The 7,823-nt window shown below is 30.9% G+C and overlaps 1 protein-coding gene across 1 annotated transcript in view; it reads right to left on the bottom strand.

Moving 5' to 3' along the window:
• LOC106468508 overlaps positions 1-7,823 on the bottom strand; it is a 73,202-nt gene that overhangs the window by 23,487 nt on the left and 41,892 nt on the right. The gene's annotated exons all lie outside the window — the stretch shown is intronic.

The raw sequence follows: 7,823 nt of genomic DNA, 5'->3' as shown, positions 1-7,823 counted from the left end.
TACCGCTGTGCCACTGGGGGGGGGGGGGCTGGAGTTTAAGATTCATCTTCTATTCGGAGTTGCGGAATGCCCGAACGCGTTGTTTTTATCTTCTGCTATCATCTATGTTTGGGCATTCCCATAACTCAAGAAAAACCTTTACATATTCGAGGTTAGACAAATAGATAACAAACCTTAAAATATATTCGTTTTATTTTCAGTTTCATTGTTTTCTCACCAATTTCTTTGAACTAAAATAAAACTATTTTGGTAATAAACATTTCATATTGAACATCTTTTAAATACAAATAAGAAAAAAACACAATTTCAATAACACCTTTAGACAGCTAACTTGCATATTTCAGAAAGCTCTTGAGATAAACGCACAAAATTTGGCTCAAACCTAAAACAATCCAAGTGAAATGTGAAAGTCCTCTAACAATATTGAAATTCTCTCTTCTCGTCGGAAGATCTAACAATATTGAAATTCCCTTTATTTGTTCTTACACGACATACCGTTCATAATATCACACAATGTTCTTATATTATAGTAATAAATATTTTTTTGACGTGCGTGACTGTAACTTACAACTCAAGGTAACTGTAGGGGTAGCTATACGATAAAACTTTCAAGCTAAACTTTAAAACGATAAAATTGAATTCCCATAGACTATATCTAATCTGCTTTTTTCCGTTCTATAAAATCACTTTATGGACTCTAATTTCAACGACATGGCATACTTAATTCAGTAAGGTAATAAGCCAGGTGATAAGTACTTAATAGTCTATCCACTAAAACATTATAAAATGGTAAAAAAACTCCAGTACAAAGCCACTTTTTTCAGGCTATTTCTTAACTCGACTTTCTATTACATTTTTTACCCAAGAGTTTTTAAATTATAATTTTGAAATTATGATCAGAAAACTGTTTTAAATCAAATATAATGTTTTGTTACAAGTGCATAATATCCTAAATATTTTTATTATATTTTTTCAATCCTTATTAATACTTCTGTAAAATATGCTCCGTTATAATCTATTTATTAGTATTTAATTGAAATGCATTCTGTCTCTTTATCTAGAGTAATGGCAGACGAACATGGAAGATGCGTGATATGGTTTCTTCAAAAATGGATTTCACAGGAGTTTTAAGAACATTTTTACGTGTTTTAAAGTTTTGGTATTATTTATGTTAACTTCATAACGGTTAATAAGAGTATAGTTTCTTCTACTTTACTTCAACAGAAGATCGTTTCGTATATTTATCTATTTGTTTAACGTAAACGAGGCATTTATCTTGGGCTCTTAACCCTTCCGTTGTAGGGTTAAGATATACTTAAATTATAGAACAACCAAGGGTAAAGACACGTCAGAATGAAACTTTTTCAAATGAAACAAGTTATAATTTGAACAAGATAATCAAACATATTGAATTAATATGACTGAAGAGGGATGTGGTAGAAAAAAAGCGAGAAATAACTCAGACCAAGATGATTGTAAAATATTAATTAATATGACCAATTGGAGAAAAAAGGAATAAATTGATGAGCAAAATATAGTTGATACGAAAGAGGTAATATTAACCAAAAGTTTAACATAGAGTGAGTATAAAACAAAAGAATTCGCAGGTTCGTTAACTGAATATTTTACACAAAATTAGTTTAGAACATAAAGTATGTGTAGCAATTTAAGGGAAAAAAATTATGTGGCCAAAAATATCTCCATACATATATAGAGAGAGAGACGATGGTATTTTTGAAGGTCCATTATCAAAATAGAGATTTTTAAATTTTGAAAAGACAGCCAGAGAATCGTCTAAAAAGCTAGAGGTGGTTTTGAATTGTTTTTTTTGTTTGTTTTTTAATAATGCACAAATCTACACAAGGGCTATCTGTACTCTGCCCACCACGGGTATCGAAACCCGGTTTCTAGCGTTGTAAGTCCGCAGACATACCGCTGTGCCACTGGGGGCAATGCTTTGAAATATATAGACAAAATAATAGGTTCATTGCCTTAAATAAAATACCGAGAGAATAACTTATAAGTAAAAAGGACCAGAACAGTGTAAAAAGAAAATGTTTCAAAATTTTGCATAAGTTGTTTGTATTAAGAGTTTCAAATCTCCATTTAAAGTAGATTTTTTCTTTATTTTTGTGGCAGTTATTGCTATATAAGATGTTAGAAATTGTCGTACAGACATGTTCCAGTGGCTCAGTGGTATGTCTGCAGACGTACAACGCTAAAAACCGGATTTTGATACTCGTGGTGGGCATAGCACAGATAGCCCATTGAGTAATTTTGTGCTTAACTGCAAACAAAGTAATAAAATTAATAACCAAACTGGTAAAAAATGTGCCACGATGCAGAATTTATTATATTACAAAAACTAATGTTCTTGCAGAGACCCGATCATTATTGGAGAACAAGTGGAATTATAAGGTAACTAGTTCTTATGATACACACAGCAGCATGTATCTGGTATATTTATAGGTCTACACAGCAGCATGTATCTGGTGTATTTATAGGTATAAATACACCAGATACATGCTGCTGTGTAGACCTATAAATATACCAGATACTTGCTGCTATGTAGGCGTCTACACACAGCATGTATATGGTATATTTATAGGTCTACACACAGCATGTATCTGGTATATTTATAGGTCCACACCGCAGCATGTATCTAGTGTATTTATAGGTCTACATAGCAGCATATATCTGGTATATTTATAGGTCTACATAGCAGCATGTATCTGGTATATTTATAGGTCTACACCGCAGCATGTATCTAGTGTATTTATAGGTCTACATAGCAGCATATATCTGGTATATTTATAGGTCTACACACAGCATGTATCTGGTATATTTATAGGTCTACACCGCAGCATGTATCTAGTGTATTTATAGGTCTACATAGCAGCATATATCTGGTATATTTATAGGTCTACACCGCAGCATATATCTGGTATATTTATAGGTCTACACCGCAGCATGTATCTAGTGTATTTATAGGTCTACATAGCAGCATATCTGGTATATTTATAGGTCTACACAGCAGCATGTATCTGGTGTATTTATAGGTCTATACAGCAGCATGTATCTGGTGTATTCATAGGTCTACATAGCAGCAAGTATCTGGTATATTTATAGGTCTACACAGCAGCATGTATCTGGTGTATTCATAGGTCTATACAGCAGCATGTATCTGGTGTATTCATAGGTCTACAATAGCAGCATGTATCTGATATATTTATAGGTCTACACAGCAGCATGTATCTGGTATATTTATAGGTCTACACCGCAGCATGTATCTGGCATATTTATAGGTCTACACACAGCATGTATCTGGCATATTTATAGGTCTACACACAGCATGTATCTGGTGTATTCATAGGTCTACATAGCAGCATGTATCTGGTATACTTATAGGTCTTCACACAGCATGCATCTGGTATATTTATAGGTCTACACACAGCATGTAGTTGGTATATTTATAGGTTTATGTTAGTCATCTGAAAAATAAATTATATTTATCTCTGGATATAAGAGTAACATTTTGAATGTGTTGATATAAATAAGTTAGATTTACATATATTCAGGGTGTACTTACCGCAATGTGGTAAAAATGTGTATGAATTCTTAAATTACATTGAAAAGGAGTTGAATGAGATACATAATAATGAGTTGGTGTGCTTAGCTGAAGGTTTGAATGTAAGATGGAATAGAGAATCAGATTGTATGTCTTCAGAAGAACATAGATTTTATAGAACTGACAAACTAAATGATTTGTTAAATCAGTTCATTTGATGTTTTTCGATATCTTTATTTAATAAAAAGAAAAACAGTTCTTGGACTGGCCAAAGAGGATGTATATATTTGATAAGTTATGTAAGCTAATTCTATAATCTTGGCATTTTTTGATTATTTCTCATTCAGTTAGGCCTATTTCTGATCTTGTAGCATTAGTTGCACGCTATACAGAAGTTGAATGAGAAGGACTCTTCATATTGACGTTTTAGTGATAAATTATAAGAAAATACTAAGCAACTAAATAAACTTAATCATATGATAACAGATTTTAAAATAAAACAAACAATAGAATAATTTAAAAACGTTAGAGCGTGGTGGGACTGTTCGAAAGGAGAGATTAAAGCACATACTTAATCATATGATAACAGATTTTAAAATAAAACAAACAATAGAATAATTTAAAAACGTTAGAGCGTGGTGGGACTGTTCGAAAGGAGAGATTAAAAACGTTAGAGCGTGGTGGGACTGTTCGAAAGGAGAGATTAAAGCACATACTTAATTATTTGAGTGGAAAAAGAAATTAAGAAAGAAATGGAAAACTGAGCACCTAGAAATAAAGATATTTCAGTAATTCATTATTACTAATACGTACCACTTGTACGAGGAATCTCTAAAACAGCTTCGTGAAATTACAGCAAAACACTGTGAAATTCAGGAAAAATCCAAAGAATTTGAAAAAATTGAAATCCCTACTTCCTATTTTGTTTAAATTAGGACAAACGCCTATTACACAAAAATGATAGCTTTGAAATGGCCAAGCATCTCAAACTGCAAATGAAATTCGTTCTATAATTATCGATTTTTTTATAAGAAGTTATACTCAAAAGGAATAGTAAACCAATCTAAAGACTTTCTTTGAAGGTTTATAGATTTTACCAAAAGGCGTGGAAAAGATCTAGATGTTTCATTAACGATTATAAAATTAACTGTTGTTCGTCATTCATTAGTAAAAAAAAAGTTCTTTAGAATTGACGTTGAGTAGCTAAAATTTTGGCGTAAGATTCGTAATTTCACACTTTTGATTTTTGGAAATCTCTTGAGATAGGTGAATGTTGTATAAGTACGAAAAAAAAAGTAATAAAGTTTAAATACCTAAAAATGAGATTATAATGAATCAAATACTTGAAGATCTGTGTAACTTCTACGTAATGATTGCTTTCATAAATTATGAATTATTTTCTGAAGACGTAACAAAAATAAAGAAAGCTATGACTCATTTGATTCATGAGAGTCAGACATACTCGGTTCCAGATCGATGCAGTTATGATAATATACATGTTATGTGTGATATAAAAAATCTTGCAAGTCAAAATAACGATTGTTTAGCAATTGTGAACTTAGATCTTGAAAAAGCATTTGACCTCATAAATCATAACTGTTCAATAATGGTACTTAGAATTGGTTTTGGCAGGAAGATTATAAGAACAGTTGACACAATATATAAACAAATCACTGTTTATTTAGTTCATGGGTGGGTTTCAACTTCAGTTATTCCATTCAAGAGGGTTGTACTATAGAATGTTCCCGTAAGTATTTTTTTTTATTGATATTAGCTATAAATATTTTCTTCATAATTTAAAAAATAAAATTACTTTCTGAAGACCATAATTAATCTTTAATGATCATCAAAGACTTATTTTAACTTCTTATGGTGACAATATATATTAGACGGGAGACAGAATTTAATGTCATTGAAAAACTTATAAAGAAATTTTAAGTACATTCTGGATCAAAGTTCAAGAAGAAAATTCTCTTGGTGATGCTTGGAAAACAAAATAAGGATATGTATGGTGGAATATCGGAAAATTATTTATTATGGATTCAAAGAAATTTAGATCAGCTAAAAGAGAAATATTGTAAGCTTATTAGAGCTTATTTTTAATTATTAAGAGGAAAAATTATTTATCAAACTATGAGTAGTAGTGTGTGATATAGATTTCAGGTATTAGAATCCCTTAAGACTTACATAGGTAATTTCCAAGGAAAGTTTATTGATTAGTAAAGACATCTTATCTTTACTTTTCGATGGTTTGTTATGAATCTCGCGCAAATCTACACGATGGCTATCTGTGCTAGTCGTCCCTAATTTAGCAGTAGAAGACTAAAGGGAAGGCAGCTAGTCATTACCACCCACCGCCAACTCTTGGGCTACTCTTTTACCAACGAATAGTTGGATTGTCCGTCACAGTATGTGACGGGATTCGAACCCGCAGATTGCGATTCGAGCGCCCTAACCACCCGGCCATGAGTGAAAATGAATATGCCAGTATTTCAATACAATGACTGATGATAACTGGCATGTGTATTCTAGTTGTATTTGCAAAGGAACTTGTATTAAACATAATTCTTAAATTATGTTAAACTATTTTAAAATACGAGAATCGTATTGTTAAATATAATCATTCTCAATTAGTTGAATTATTAAATTTTATTATTATTATATTAGGTAAAAGTATCAAATACGGTTATTGGCGTAACATATAACAAACAAAATATACCGCAGTTTAAAACAAAGAGATAATGTTATGTAATATCATTAATAGGTTAAAATTACGAATAACATCAGAATACCTGTGGAGCTAAACAAAATAGTAAATTATAACTCGTTTTAAAATCTGAAAGCAAGAATGTTGGTGGTTTATTATAGATTGTGAAAATATGTATTTGTGTTTGATATATATATTACAAGTTTTTAAATTGTTTACTAAAGATGAATTATTATTATGTTTTATATATATATTGTTGTTGTAAATGTATAAACTGATGACTTGGTTGTATTTAAAACTTAACATATAATATTTTACAGTTATCGGTTTGAGGTTGGTGGTGATAGATAAAAGAAATCGCGAATTTATTTCGTAAAAGAACAACAACAATAAGAAAAAGAAACTTGCCGTACATTTTAAATATATGTAAGTATGTAATATTTATTTACTTATATGTGGGAATAATAGTTATCTCTAAAAAGATGTGTATGTGTTTTTCTCATAACAAAGCTACATCGGGCAATCTGCTGTGTCCACCGAAGGAATCGAACCCCTGATTTTAGCGTTGTAAATCCGTAGACTTACCGGTGTTCCAAATGAAGAATTTGTTTTACAGTGCTGTAATAACTGCTTCATATGTGTGTACAATGCTGTAATAACTGCCTTATATGTGTCAACAATGCTGTAATAACTGCTTCATATGTGTCTCAACTTGTAGAAACTGGTTTGGTTATCTTTAATTAAAAGTATGAAAGTATCCACCCATCCGTCCATCTGTCTCTGTAACTTATTAGTAATATTTATATTTTCCTTTATAGCCCTTTTTTTTTAGCCACTGATAAATGGTACCATTGAAATCAATACATCTGGCATGTGTAATGAATAATGTAACAGTGTTTATTTCAATTCTAAATTTTTGTACGTAGTTATCATTACTATATTAAATTAGCCTTATTAATATGTATGGTGTAACTCATTAAAAGTAATTATTGTCGTGTACGTGAAGTCATTGGCTTACAGTACTGAATATAAATTGTACGTGGTTATTGCCCCACGTGATAAAATAATTTTGCATTATTAATCACAAGATGCATTTAATTTAAAACACTGATCATAATTATATACGCATTAGACATTAATCTATTATAATATATTCATCTCATATATTTCAAGAGGAGATTTTTTTTTGTTTTCTTTTGTGTTGTAATACAATATGTTTAATATTTTTTTATTTGGACATTTCTACAATAGGTTCCATATATTGACGGTGAGAGGTATCATATTCGATCCCGTGATTTGCTTATGGAGACAAAATTCTGAAGTGGTTGGATGGCAGTCCAAAAGATGCAGTCCAAAAATTAATGTATTATTAAACTAATTAGAATCTAGATAGAAAAACAAGTGAAGGTAGCTGGATAATCGATATATAACTCATTTCGTTTTTTCATTGAGAAAACCGTGCTATAACTGTAGCCAAAATGACTTTGTCTATTTATACACAGAGAAAGTTCAAAATGTGTAAATAGACAAAGTCTTGAACTTTCTCTG

The sequence above is a fragment of the Limulus polyphemus genome, unplaced genomic scaffold (assembly GCF_000517525.1).
Source record: "Limulus polyphemus unplaced genomic scaffold, Limulus_polyphemus-2.1.2 Scaffold89, whole genome shotgun sequence".
In the NCBI taxonomy this organism is placed as follows: Eukaryota; Metazoa; Arthropoda; class Merostomata; order Xiphosura; family Limulidae; genus Limulus; species Limulus polyphemus.
This window is presented reverse-complemented; position numbering and strand designations above follow the sequence as displayed.